Consider the following 16,033-nt stretch of genomic DNA (forward strand, 5'->3'; position numbering starts at 1 on the left):
GGCTGCAGCATGTTCTTGTGGTAAAGAGATGTGGCTTCATGTGGTGATTGTGTTTGCTGTTCGTGTCCCTGAAACACCCTCTTCACTTGCTGCTGCTTGTTGTACGCTTCACTTCCTGTTGTGAAGCTGGGACAGAGCCAGGGCAACAATGGTAAACTGAATTAATTGCATCAATGTTTTGTGGTGGCAAAGATTAAGCACATAACCACATGCACACGCGGATATGCTTGCAGACATGCATCTCTACAAAAAGCACTGCTTGCTTGAGAGCTAAGCTTTTATTTTCTCCACCTGCTCTCAGACCTGCACTGATCTCCTGAAGGAATCCAGAGGGTTATTCTGAAGTGCTGTCTGAATCAGAGGCTGCAGACATTCTCCGGAGTTTCTCCTGCCAGCCCACTGGTAAGACTCTGGATAATGTCTGAATGGGCTCATATGAGAACACAGCAGGAGATTATCCGGATGATTCACCACAAGCAAATGGAAAAAAAACAAAATATCTAGCGAAGATGATATTGAAAAATATAAGATTCCAGAGCTTTTGGTGATACTAGCCAACCCCACTGTTTGATGTGCTGTAAACGAAACGTGTGTTCTCTTTAATGGAATTTAAATATTACTTCCTGTTTGCCACGCCGCCCCTCACCTGAGTGCTCTGCACATTTTTATGCTGTTAGCAGGAGATTATCCAGGCGTGTTCTTCATATGTGAAAGGAAAACAGTCTGGACTTTCTCCAGAGTTCATGTCTGTAAAGGGTTTTAAGGTTTTAATTCAGCTTTATTTTACTAGGGTGAAAAAGCAACAGCCTGACAGATGCACAGATACATCTGGGAAAACATAGATGAACTAAACAAAAAGTAATCAAAACAGGGAGAAACTGTATTAAGACAATTTCTTTGGGGGAATATTGGAACAAAAAAATGTGTTGAGAAATTGTTTTTGTCAAAACAAGTTGAAGAAAGAGATTTTGAAGTCTGTACCCAGTGGGCACATTTATTGCAGCCTCTGCAATGAATTCTCAAACAGTGCATGACTGGTATCTTTGCCTTTGGAGGCTTCACATCTACAGGGGGTACTAGTAAGAGCCAAGATCAGAGGAGAAGTGTAATCAAACCAGAGAAGTGTAAATACTGTGAGAAAATCAATGGGACATGATGTGGGGGTTGATGTGACCTGGCTACTCCACATCTCCTAAAGGTCTAACAGATTAAATTAGCAGTACAAGCATTTCATTTGTGGAAACTATTACAAAATAAGATGTTAACATGTGACACGCGACCTTTTTAAAGTGAACAGTTGTAGAGATTGCAGGCAGGTTCATCCAGTCGCTTATGTGTAGGCTGCTTCCTGACATGCACTGAACTCTGTGTATTCCTGAAAATATCCAGAGGGACTGAATGTGAGAATGCAAATGTCTGAGTCACTTTCTCAGGACGTTGTCCGCAGCGTCCCTGCCAGCCCATGTGAGAATACAGCAGCACATTGTCTGGAGGATTCACAGCGAGTGAGTGGGCATGTTGGTGACATGTCTAACATGCAATAGACACAAAACTGAAAAAAAAAGAAAAGAAAAGAAATATCTTGTAATGTGTGTAACATTCCTTCTGTAGGCCATAAGGTACCATAACACCAAACCCCTCATGCAGCAGGTAGTTAGCTGTGTACAGTAAATGTATCTCTGGCACACAAAGCTGATTAGTTTTAAACTATCAATTAAAATTCACACCATACATGCAGATCAGGGTCAGCTCCACTCCAGCTTAAGGGGAGATATTAATGCACATACAATTTTTTATTAACGGCCAAAACTGCCAGAAGAAGAATAACCTCTGAACTCTACCCGACATTATTACCTTTTAGCAGTTACCAATAAAAATGTGTTGTTTACCTTACAGCTATCCATAAAATAATCATCAGCAACCGATAGTAATTCAGCCTATAGCTTAATTTCCTGGTGTGAGGACTTAGGGGATCAATGCATGTTATTGTCAGAAGCCAATGAAGAGATTTTAGACACTGCTTTGGATTTTTTACCAGTCTCATAAACTTTTAGATCTTTCTGCTGTTGTATTGTGAATTTATTCCACAATACAAAACAGCTCAAGCTGTGCTGTTGTGACCATTCTGCTTCCCTTGACTGCACACACTGACCCAGGGGGCGAAGAACAAGCTGCTCTGCTGGTCAATCTGACTCCTGAAATGCACAGCTGTTCCCATCCAGGTTTGATAAAAGTGCGAGCTCGAGGAGTTTTCGTTTCCAGACGGTACGGCCACTGGATGAAACCCCCGCATGAGTTCTGCCCCCTGCCTGACAGTTCAGCTCTCCGCGGGTTGTAAGTTTCATCACATCGAAACAAGCAATCACTGCAGCGGCATTGACTGCTCTGACTTACTCTTGCTTTAATCGACATTATTTTGAAAGAAGATGCTCTTTTGTTTTCCACTTAACATGCTTCAGTGAGATCATTAGTGACCATTGTGCTCTCCTGCCTGCTCGTATTGACCCACCACACAAAGAATAACTAGTTTAATTGTGATGTGTTTGTGTGTGTGAGAGTGTGTGTGTGTGTGTGTGTGTGTGTGTTATATGGAGAGCACAGACTCATGACAGGCAGTGTTATCCACGTCATCAACCATGCATCAAACATCTCCATCAATAGCTGATGAATGCTGTGACTGGACATCACACTCGATCAATACAGATGGACCGAAGCTTTTAGCATTTATCACACTGATGTGTTTATTGAACACACTCACTCTGTTAAATATTCTTGTCATTACCTGAGGAGAAAATTGAAATTATTTAGCTTTGAGGGGTTTTTGTTTCATTTTTGTACTTTAACAATGCTGTCACTGCAGCTCTTTGTATAGAATTATGTACTGTAGTTCTGGGTTTGATGCACAGCCAGCTCAGAAAATCCATGAAGTATCCAGAGCACCGAGGCGTTCACTGGAGTAAATTAGAGCAACACAGCTTCTATAAAGCTGAATATCCACTTTGTCGTGTGTTGTTTGTCGTGCAGTGTGCAGGAGGCTGCGAGGAGCGATCAGATGCTCCCGACCGCTCGATGGATGGCCGGATGAATTTCAGATATTTTGTACGGCTGTCTTCATGCTCTAGCACAGTTAGAGGTTCACTGTGTAAGGTTTAGTTGGAAAGGGTCTATCGGCAGAAGGTGTACACTTGTGTGTTTCATCTAAATTGTAAGAAATGTTGTTTTGTTTACCCTAGAATGGGCCATTTATATGTAAATACTTTATATGTACATCAAGAGAGGGTTGTCTGTATGGAGGCAGCCATGTTTTTTACAGTAGTCTAAACTGGACAAACTAAACACCTTTTGAGTTTGTATGACAACAGAAGGCGACCACAGGTTCTCTGTCATGTTTGGAAGATCAGATTCCCCAAACTCAGCACCTTTTCCATCACTGCATTAAATGGAATAACACAATAGTAAGAAATGTAGTGATCAACAAAACTAGTAGCCTCAAACGTTAACTTTCTGCAAAATAACTGAACCAAAATATCCACATCTTCTAGGCCACCTGTGTGTCCATCTGCCAAAACCTCTTTTGTTTTTTTGTTAATGTTTGGGCACAGAATGGCAAATATGGTCAGGGCAGCAGGATTCTCCCTCATTAGCATTGTTGGCAAACAAACTTTTCAAAGATAAAAATACTAAAAATATTCATATAAAAATAAAGATACATAAAATATGAACCCATTTGTCAAGACAAGCTTCTCACAATATTAGAACTAGACTCACATTCTCCAGAACTCAACAACGTGGAATCTCGACCAATTCATACACATATTCTGTTACACATTTTATCTAGACTCACACCAAATTGAAGGCTGCATTTCTTTGCAACCTTAACAACAAACATGGCAGATGTGAGGCAGTTCTCAAGATGCATTCCACATACAGAGATTTCTGAAATTAGTAGATGGATATTAAGATATATTTTTTAGATGTCAGTTATTATTATTTTTTATATCAGTGCAAACCAATAAAACGTTATTTATCATCTATTCAAATGTAAGATGTGATTGAAAAGCTGGGTAATTATTCAGAGCATGATGCCATGTAATATTCACAAGTAATGTAATACCTTATTAGAGAAAAAAAGCCCGCCTTATGCTGGTTTAATGTGCAGCTGTCATGTTTTAATTAAAAATAAACCCTTACAGGTGAATAACAATCCTATTTTGCATGATTGTAATTACAAGAATCAATCGAAAATATTATTTCTGACTGTGAAGTGATTAAATCAAATCAGAAACGGTTATCAAGGATGGAGACACAGAGTTTCACCTCAGTTGAGATTAAATATTCATTAAAGGTGTCTAGAAAAAAATTACATAGTTTGCATCCTTCATGCAAAAATAGATTTTTACAATATTCACAATAAAAAATATAGTTGCGTGTGTATGTGTTTGTGGTGACTCAAAAATAAATTTAAAGAATAAAAATAAAACATATTCTAGAGCCTTTATCAAACAACTATTTATAATTCCAGCCTTGACATTAGCAACTTAAAAACTCAACTAGCTCATTATGCCACATCAAAATTTTGTAATATGTTGATTTGACTAAAATGTGTTGTTCATGTTCATGAACCGGCAGGCATAGCTTCATGATTCTATAAGAGCAGAACCTTTCCACCAAATCTGGGTTGATGATTTTCTGCTGGATCTAACAGCAAACTACTTCACATGGTCTGATGCACCTCTAGACTCTATATGTGGAATTCAAACCAGTCATTGCACTTCGGTTATGGAATGTATCCCCTACATTCAAATTCATGCTTAAGTTTTGCTGAAAAAGTGACAGCCCAAGTGCCAGAGTATCAGTGTGTTCTGAAATGTAAGCAGTTACTGACATTTATTTAGTACCCTCCTCACTGATTCTATGCACATTGTCATTTTACAGATAAAGAAAAAACATGGGTGAAAAAGTTTAAATATTGTAAAGTACAATTGAAACAAAGGTGGAAATTAGCAACAGAATTATCCAATCCATGCAGAGAGATGAGGAGAAAGTATGAAAAACATTATTACAAACCAACAATAATATTTTAAATCATGTTTATCTAACTTACATTTATTTGAACTTAAGACTGCTGTTATTAAGATTATGGCTCTGTTCCACCAAATAATAGATTAGCACCACTGCCTGTTTGTCTTAATGACCAAAGTGATTCTATTTCTTTTACATTGGGGTTTCTTGATGAAAACATCCACTATAGTGGATCATTAAAAAAAAAATATTTCACTAATTTCTGTCAAATTTTCTTTTCTTGATAATTGCATGTTGCAGCTGAACACCCCTCACCTCACCCTCTCCCTCCAAACATGAAAAAGAACCTGTGGTAGCTTCAGTTGTCATAAAAACTCAAAAGGTGTTATGTTTTTTACATTAGTCCAGACTGGACAAACTTGACGGCCTCCGTAGAGAGGACCCCTCAATGTAAATATAAAGTATTTGAATATAAAGGACCTTTTCTGGGGTAAAGAAAACTACAATTCATACAAGTTAAATGAAAGGAACTAGTGAAAACATCATGAGGATTATTCTACATTAAATTTCTGCCAATAGATCCTTTTCACCTAAATCTTACACACTGGACCTTTAAAAAACAAAATCAGTTGTTGAGCTATACGTTACTATTTCAAGACAGCGTTGCATCACCGGAACAATGCTGTGATTTCAACCAGGATTTGACTTTAAAGGACCTACTCATAACCCCATGTGGTTTGGTTTCCAGACATGAACACTGTTTTTCTCTTGTGATATCCAACTGACAGACCGGGAGAAAACATACCTATTTGAGGGGTTTCCTTTTCAGGTATAGAGCGATCAAAACTAGACTGCATGAAAGAGTGTGTACACCTCTGATATCCACTGAATGTGATGTTTTGATGGGAGCGGCAAAGCCCCTATCTTTAGCTGCGTGGAACTGCTCCGGAAATCTTCAGTGTTTCCATGAGAAAATGTTATTTTATCCAGAGATATCTGTGCAGCTTCATCCGTATCTTTGTTCAGTCCATGAAAAAAAGAGTTGACAAAATGCTTTGTGTGTCTCGCAGGGATAATTCTGCATTTGTTTTTCCACACTTCTAGTAGCTGGGTCAACCACAAACTGTGGCCTCGGCATGTCTGTCGATCTCCGCTGTTCTTAGACTTTGTTTGATTTTTTGCTTTTGCTCTGACATGCTCTCAAGACGAATAAACCTCCAGGGGTGACCTTTAAATTCAGTTATATCTCTGTTCTTTGTTTTATGTCAGCCTCCCTCTCTTCTATCTCCAGAGGTCTTTTTTGTCTTTCGCTGTGCTGTCACCGCTTGTGAAGAATTGGTCTCCTCGGTAATTGGCATATCTTGTTAATTGATTATTGAAAGCTTAATTCATTGTTTAAATAAATAAATAAATAATCAAAGGAATTAGTTATTAGCCGTTGAGCTGTTGTCTGTTAATTTGTTTAGTGAATGATCAGTGACGTCTGAGCTTCAACAGAAAAAGGAATCGTGTGAATGAGCTGCTCGGCTTTAATGTTGGGATCAGACTTTCAGAAATATCACAGCTCCTCAGTCGTGTTTCTCTCACAGCTGGCAGACATTTATCAGGGAAGCCATGAAAGGAAGAGTTTACGACTTTTATACTGACAGACATAATCCACTGCTTTTTTTTTCTGTCTGCACCAGGCCTATTGACTTTTAAACATGAAATATTAACAGTCATTTCATACTGAGGCTCTGGCCCAGAGGCCCCGAGCTGCTGAGGTCTTTCCAAGTGCAGATTCTTATTCAAATATAAAAAGTCGGAAAGTTTCTCCATCTGAGTTCTGACAACACAGTGTCAGACTGATGAAGGCCCCACCTGAGAGACACAGGGGCTTCACATATGCCTCATGAAGTATAGTGAGAGACAAGTGACGCGGCATCGAGGATGCCTCACGACATCCCTACAGAAACACTTGCATCATTCACATTGGAGCAGACCTGACTCACCTTAAAGGGATAGTTCACTGAAAAAACGAAAATTCACTCATAATCTACTCATGCTCCTACTCAGAATGCCGATGGAGGGGTGGGTGAAGTGTTGGAGTCCACAAAACACTTTGAGTTTCAGGGATAAACAGTGCTGCAACTGAATCTGATACAATTGAAATAACAAGCGACTTATACTTTGTAATAAAACAACAGAAAAAACACAACATGCTCGTGTGGTCTCATCCAAGTGTCCAAAAGCCCCGACATTCACATTTGACTTGAAACAAGGTTATTTACATTATATTTTAAGCCTAAAAGTCAACTGGAAGTGGCTAAGCTAATGATGTAGCCACACAATTGTGCTTCCGAGGGTTGTGGGAAGATATCAGAGGACATTTAAGCTAGAAATATGATCATTATATATATAATATACATCATTTTCCAAACCTCATTCTGTTTCTTCTGTTTCATTATCAAAGTGAAAAAGTAATCAACTGTTCTGATAAATAATGTGCTGAAAAAAATAGAGGCCAAAAAATTCCATGGTGAACGTTTTATTATGTGGTTAAAACTAAAAAATTATTAAAAAATTAAAAACTAAAAAAATTATGACATTTACATGAACTTTAATATGAAAAAAGTAACGAAGAAAAGACATCATACAGGAAAAGGCATGTTTTTAAAGACACTGACATAAATTGATCACACTGTAACGTCGGTTATGTAGTAATTAATGATAAGAGCTCCTCCAATGATCAGAAAAGTAAGACGTTGTACTGAGATGAATGAGAAAACAGAGTCAGAGAATCAGCTGTAGATATCTGTACATGCACGACCACAGATCCATCCCTCAGCATGAGATGTGGTTTAAAATCGATACAGGTCTCAAAAAAAAAACAATCTTTTCAAGTAGCCCTCTCTCCTGCTGCCTGTAAACATTCCCTGACCACACATCTGCTTCAGTCCATCCATGTTACCATGCTACCATCTACAAACGCTGCCTGCAATCTTAAATAACATTTACAGCTTTGAAAGCACACTCATGTACGTGGCCCTGCTCATAGAATGAGGAGGAAGAGATCAGCTCCAGGCTCACTTTCATTCATGACACTGGAATGAGATGTGTGAGCATTCGCTGCTGATGCTGTCAGCTGGGATGCCGATCCCTGGTGTGTCATCATTCACCTTTATTCTTAACCCAAGTCATAAAAGATGGCAAGCTGTGGTCGGTCAGGGTCCGGGGACACATAAAGATAGAGATATAGAGGGGATATAAAGGTGAGGGTATGGTAGATATCAAGTTATTGTTTTGATCTCGGCATCAAAGACCTTTTACAATATGACAGATGATTTTCTTTATTTTTTTCATGAGGCATGTGTTGATATATTAGACACTTATTACCCTGCCACCCCCCCCCCATATCAACAAAGTGATAAATCAGAAAAGGTAGAAGAGACAAGTAGGCCTGTGCCAAAAACATGAAAGTCTATATTTCACATCAGGCTAATCACCGGGCAACAAAAGGTACAAAATAGTTATCATCGGTGTATAGTGCACCACAACAAAGACTGTACAATACCTTCATCACGGTAATTAATCGACATGCTAATTATAAAAAAAATAAAGCATGTTTTATTTGTGTTGTTTTTTTTTGTTTGTGGTCACCATTTACTTCAATTGCAGTGGATTTGGCTTCAATGCTGTTTACCCTTAAACTCTTAAAGTGTTTTGTGGACTCAAACACGTCGGCATAGTGGTAGGTGGATAATGCGTGAATTTTCATTGTTTTGGTGAAATATTCCTTTAAGAGAGCTATTTAGTTATTGTTTTGATCTCAGCATCGAAAATAGTTTTGAATACAATTATTCAAACTAATCATATATAAATATATATATATATATATATATATATATATATATATATATATATATATATATATATATATATATATTAATTTTTGTTAGGAATGTCCTGACATCAAGGCTGATGGAGCATGATTAAGTCCAGTGTCACTGTTTCATAATCATTCAACATTGCAATCTGGACTTTGGGGTAAAATTATTGAAACTTTCCTGTGGAGAAATGATGAGTGGGACACAGATAGTAACAAGCTACCGTTTGTTAAAAACGGTCAGTGTCTAATAACATGCAGCCCTTTGAAATCTGACCTCAAGGGCTAAAACATGAAGACGTCTCTTCATGTCATTTACTCCTCTTTTCTGCCACTCTTTCATCACTGCTTCTCTGCAAAAATGCTGTGAAAGGAAGTTTCATCCTCGTTCTCTTTCCATCTCTTGTTAGCATTGTTTTCCCCCCTTGTTCTTTCTGTCTCCTAATCCACCCTCCTCTCTTCCTCCATTCATCCCCCCTTCTTTATATCAGCCCCTAATGCTCTCATCTTTCCTCCATCCCTCTGCCCTCACCTCCTCCCCATCTCCCACTGCACTGTCTTCTTCTTCTCCTCCTCCTCCTCTGACAACTTGTGGTCCTGGTTAATAATTGATTCTGGCTGTCACAGTGTGCTGACAAAGACAACAGCAGGGCCATTAAAAGTTCCCTCGCCGCTTCTCTCTCCCTTTTTCTCTCCCCCACTTCACTTTACAGACAGACAGACAGACACACACACACACACACACAGTCTCTCCTTCAGTTTTCGCACTTGGAGCAGCCCCACCCCTTCGTTGACTTCTCCCACACTTTTTCTTTTCCGTCCTTACCTCTCTTGCACCTTCTAATCCCCCCTCGCTCACTCATCCTCCCTCTTGTTACATCCTCTGTTGTCTTCACTCAATTCAATCCCGTCTGACACTTTGCTTGATGCGCACTTTGATACATTACAAGCAGATGGTAGTGAAAATTCTGCAGAGGCACAATTAAACTGCTGCAACACATTACTCACACATAGCATTACGCCATCATTATCCATGCAGTTCTCTAAAATCTGAGTAACAAATTAAAAGGAAGGAGCAGACTCCAGAGCAGTCTCTAATGCTGCTTGTCATCGATTCTCCAAGTCACTTGAGTTATGCTGGAGGTTTCAGCACCATCGTATAAAAGAAAGAAAGAACGTCTCCCATGTTGCTCCAAAACCTGCAGAAGTTCCTGCAAATACAACTCTTAAACCATTTATCAAAGTGCAACTTCAGCTGTAAGATTGGAGTGCGTCTCCCTGGAAATTCAAAAAATGCTTTGAGAACGCAGTACTTGGAAGCGGGGCTAAGACTATACAACTTTATGTGCCTCTGTGCAGCCCTGATTTAACGTGATCTCTGCTGGTTGGTTCACTGAAAAATGAAATCTATGCCGATGGAGGAGTGGGTGAAGTGTTTGAGTCCAATTGTTAAACATAGTTAACTAGAGGGTCAGCTATGTTTCTTTTTCCTCACCCATTCAGAGCCTTGCATGTAAGGAGCAGAGCCTGAAAGGTCACCAGTTCAGAGCAGAACTGGACTAAAGAGTTCTCTCCTCTTGGTTCTGGTTAACAGCCGAGCAGCAGAGTTCTGAATGAGCTGTAGGGAGGAGACTTTTTTAAATAAACACAAACAGTAGCGCATAAAAGGGAAGTGGTAATTAAACAGTTGCCAAAATTGACATGCTAATGTTGTATTAATTTTTACAGAGGACCATTGTTAAGGTAAATGTTGTCACCATGGCAACATTGGAATGGGGAGCAAACATCAGGGTTAGACTGCAGACGCTCCAGAGCAACAGGTGAAACTGAGGTGAATGATAGACACGCTGTGAATGAATTGTTTTTCTCCATTTTTTGACATGAGAAAGATTGTTGTGCAGAACCAGTTTTACAAACACTTGTGTATTCATTTTATGCTCATGATGCTTCTTGTGTCTCAGGAGTTGCTGATCACACCAGCATGTTAAAATCACGTGAGTGGTACCAGATGTCATAGCATAAAAACAAGTGAAAAGTAAGATGCATGGTTCTGCTCAGAAAAATGTGATCTACAAATGAACAATAACAAGCTTTGAAATATTCTGCACAGAGCCCAGTGTTGCACTACACTTCCATAAAGTCTGGGGACTCTGGGGACATATCCTGACTTCTAGTCCCAAGTTTGGTTCCAAAACAATTCTACATTTTCCATGATGCAACTCTATAGTCAGTTTTGTCAGATAAATGACTCCAAAATTCCAGATTGTGACAAAGGCACTCTGTTATTGATGAACACATTAGAAAGATTATTTATTCTCACACAGGTCCTCCAGAGTCTCAGAAAATGTTATACAACTGTTTTCCCAGCAGAGAAGTATAAACAATGATTATACTGAAGTATGACTAAAAGACAAACAGCCCAATTAAATGTTTTTTTTGAGCTGTTAAATAAATATGACTGTTGTAAATATATTAATGATGGTTTAAAAAATCACATTCATTACAAAATGTTTTTCAAAAAATCTACATTTATTGGTTGAATATGGCTCATTACAGCACCGAGTGTTTCAAACCTTCTCGGACCTTTCAGGGTCAAGGTTTATATTAAGTGTATTCTCATTTTCAAATCTATTTTGAAACTAAACCTCGTTGTCTAAACATTCAGAGATGACCCTCATCCTCTCCCACCCCTCTGCTGTCTCTAACACACACACACCATTTGAACCACGGGTTGAGACAGCCGCCCCTGCCGGTGCTTCAAACGGCTCAAGATTACCGTGGTCTTGGCCGTCAGGGAACTTCGGAGGTTACAAACCTTTATCTTGTCTGATATTTCTATCTAAAAGTTGCTCAAGCTGCTCCTAGAGTTGTTGCTCATAGCTAGACAACTTAGCTTTAGCAAACTAATTGTGGGTGGGGGTAGGTAGGCATGTCTTAGCCCTGCCCCCAACCACTCAAGGCATTTTTCGAATATCCAGGGAGAAACTCAGGGTTGAAGTTGTACCCTAGAGAAGAGTCTTGCAACAGTTCTCCTAACATTTCAGCTTTAGAGTCCTTTGTTTGCTGTTCCTTTTGTGTTTGAGATTTTAGGTTTGTTAACATCTTCCTCTTCCTGTCTCTCTCCCATCCCTCTCTTTCGTGTGGTGCGTCCACATCCTCTTAATCGTCTCTCCACTCTTTTTCCTCTGCACTGTCTTCTACATTCCCTCATCTTCACCCCCTCCACTCAATGCTGTCCTCCACAGGTCCGAGAATCAACAGTCTGCGCACGCACACACACACACACACACACATACACACAACCTTTCATACTGACATGCACACTCAAACCTGAGGTACACACTGGATTGCACATATACATGTCTTTCTCACCTCCAAATTTATACACACACACAAACGCTGGGGACCTAATGCAGACTTGCACACAGACTGCCATCATACACACTCCCCCCACATTTTCAGGCAGAGGCGTAACAGCACTAATCTGTCACGCTCTGTCTCTCCCATTCATTACCGACACTATAATCCAGCACACCTCTGATGTGACCAGCCTCCAATTAGAAATCCATCAAGCCCAAGGTGCGTTTAATTGCCTTGTCGGTGCCGCACTTCCCAACCGAGACCTTTCTCCCCACCAACTCTTTGCTTCATCTCACTCGGAGGTGTTCTCCTCGCGAGCAGCAGGATGTAATTTCACATTGACAGTGCCACACTACTGCTGACACTGGTGTTTATCCATCAAATGTTTGTACTAACAGAATCAATAACAAATTGCCGGCAAATACGTTCATTGATTGAGGTATTGTTCCAGTGAAATGTTCCTAGTCAGTCAGTATGTTTTTAAAATGTTTTACTTGTGTTCCCTTAATAACAGCATCACACAACACATTATTTTCAACCTTGATGAAGCACATTTAGGATTAAGCCAATAAGACCTGCCATATAGAAACACAGGTTCTTTTTAAAAAGCTGACAAATTTGCCAACCTTTACAAAAATGTTTATGTCTCAGCCTCTGAAGCAGAGAGACATGAAATGAAAACATTTGACAGCATAAATATTTGACTTTCATTGAAAATCATTGCATTGAAAGAGGATGAAGAGGCATCCCTAAACATTTTTAGAAATAAAAAAAAATTTAATAAAACTGACACACTTGCTGAGACCCCCCTTCCTCCACCTCCTCAAACACTGAGCCTTGGTCAGCAGAAACATCAGCTGGGCCCAAATCGTCATCTTGGTCATTTTGATTGCTGCAATAATCTTTTCAATATCACGCCCCTCACTCACCCCACTGTCTGAACCCCTAATTTAAAACATTAACAAAGAGGAAACAAACATTTCACATATCTCCCAAGTATTTCAGTCACACACATATCACATTAAGTCTTAATGGCTTAAGAAGTCTTCCAACTGCCAGATCCAGTTCCCCCTTTTGCTATTTTTCAAAATGAGAATGACAGAAAAAATGAAACTGTGGCAAATGACGATGCCACGGGGCTCACCCACACACAGCCAGAGACAGTATTGTTGCTTTCAAGCATCTTTATTATGCACCACACACGTGAGCTAACATCAATCACACATGAACTTGGCTTGTCAGCTCCGAGTCCACCATGTGTCTCTGTGAGCTTCTCTCATGTCCTGTGTCTCACATCTGAGTGTCTTTTTTGCGGCCTTTTGTACCGGAGGACCAATCAGCTAACAGCTCGCACCTGCCCTGATTGAGCCTCTGGTCCAGGTGAAGCTGCTCTCCCAGCTTCCTCCCCCTTCTCTTCTCTCCTGCCTTCCCCTTTTTTTGTTTTCAGACATTCCACACAAACCTTTGTCTCATTTTCAGTGTTTTGCAGAAGAACACAGAGGTTAAACGATGCTAACAAAGCACACTGAGCAAAATGAAGTTGTGAATAAACTCTAAGCTGTTTTGTTTAGTGTTGCAAGCAGTGTGTGTGTGTGTGTGTGTGTGTGTACACCTGCTGTAACACAATGTAAAATATAATGTAGAGGTAGGTACTATAGGTCAAGCTGTGTCACGAGGGATTTGTGAAGTGATTTTTGAGCATTTTTAAGCATCCTACACTCATGGTTCTTTCCTCTCAAAAGCATCAACCCACACCAGCTCTGACAGATTTGATGCACCTCAAAGATTTCAGTCACTATTTTCTTGCTGCATTTTAATCAACATAGCCGCCTGCAGTTAAATGTCAGATTTACTTAGAGCTTTCCATTTGACCTCAATAGCTACGCTTTGTGTTTTAGGAGGAAATAATAAGAAAAAGTTATTTTGTGTAGTATTTCTCAAAGTGATGCTGTAACAGAGGTTGTAGTGTATGTAGAGTAAATGGATGACCACTTCAGGAGAGCTCACAGTTCATACTGCACCACTGACATCACAAATATTTATGCTTAAGTAACAATAGCACATTGTTATGCTTTGTCTTTCCATTTGAATGGAGGAAGCAAATGAAGCTGCTGTTTTCGTTAGTTGTGTTGTCACTGTAATATCACTATGGTATTGCTACCACCAAAATGTATGTCCTTGTTTAAATATTATATCACTGTAGGCGAACACTACAAGAAATCCTGCAACCTGCATGTCTTTTTCTTCTATTATTTAATGCTGTCTCAAATTCCTTAAATTAGTTTGAAAGTAACTGACTATGAACAAAAAATTCTTGAAAACAGAGGACACCAAAAAGAAGTAACTGAGGTTGAGGAGAAAGAGGTCACACATGCATACAACTCATTATTGTTCATAGGCTCAAACAGATATTACAATAAGTAATATAGAGATGCTGTGACACTATGGCCAACTCAGTGCTGATCAGATGATGTACTTTACTTCACACACCAACACTCTATATATAATACCTGACCTCATTCACACCTTTGTAACATTCTGCACTTCCCTGATGGAGCTGCTTTCCATTCTCCAGCCCTGCCACGATCTCCGACGGGTCAGTCAATACCTGAACAACAAAACATGAACCTCTGAAGCCAGAAAACCATTAATCTGCTCAATTGTCAAACAACACCTTTCCTGCTCCATTGGCAATGTAGAGGAGGCTGAAGTTATGGGCCCATAAAGTGTTTGGTTGAGGTTTTACACCCAAAGGAGCTTTAGATCACGGCAGCGCTAACTGGTGTGTACCAGAAAATGTGCCCATATCTCTGGAAAATAACTCCAGCGTGCTGTTCATAAAGTTGCAGTGTGAGAAAGCGTTGCTCGACTATATAACCAGGCTCGATTCTTTCTTTTTAAATTGTGCTTTTTCTTTCTAAAAAGGTCCATTTCTTTTAGTCTGTGGTACATGATGCCAGCATAAGGCATCTGATTCTGGGCAGTAAGAACATAAAACTGAAGCATTACACAAAGACCAAACAGCAGTTCATAAACTGTTGCTTTCTGTAGTTCCATTTCTGGGACTTTAGCATAATTTAAGTATGATGAAAGCACATAGACACAATACAAACATATAGATAATTACTTATGCATGCACACACTGTTGAGGAATTTTCGTATATACTCACACATTACTGTATATGCCACTACATACCATATTATATATATATATAGCGTATATTACATTATATCTGTACACCATTAAGAGAAGAGTGCCTGGCTAATAATATAATAATAAACTCTTTTCTCTCTCTAAGCATTACCCAGGGTCAGGTTATAGATAAAGGACCAACCAACAGAGCATTGTAGTGTTGACGCTTAGAGACATTCATATCTAACTCAGATGCCCCAGACAGAGAGACACCAACTTCAACTCTTTTGCGAATTTCACCAGTGGCAAAGACACAATGTGATTTAGGAATATATATTTTGACTTAACTATCCAATAGGATGTGAACATCTACTTATTGCATAGAGAGTGACAGCAATTCTGGCCATTCATGGATGTGCTGTTGGAATAAGTGACATGCGTAGAGGAAGATATATGGGGAGGCTGTGGGAGACTCTAGATTTGGGGGTGACTATTGGTCATGTTACTCTGTTAGCGTTTGTATATGGTTGCACCTTCTGGTCTCCTTCATGCATCAAGTCTACATTTAAATCTTCTGCATAAGACATCAGCTGCTGCCTGAGTTCTCTTTTCACCAGCTTCCAGAAAACGTTCATAACACACACAAGCTGTGA

This window comes from Paralichthys olivaceus, chromosome 12, assembly GCF_024713975.1.
Source record: "Paralichthys olivaceus isolate ysfri-2021 chromosome 12, ASM2471397v2, whole genome shotgun sequence".
Taxonomy (NCBI): domain Eukaryota; kingdom Metazoa; phylum Chordata; class Actinopteri; order Pleuronectiformes; family Paralichthyidae; genus Paralichthys; species Paralichthys olivaceus.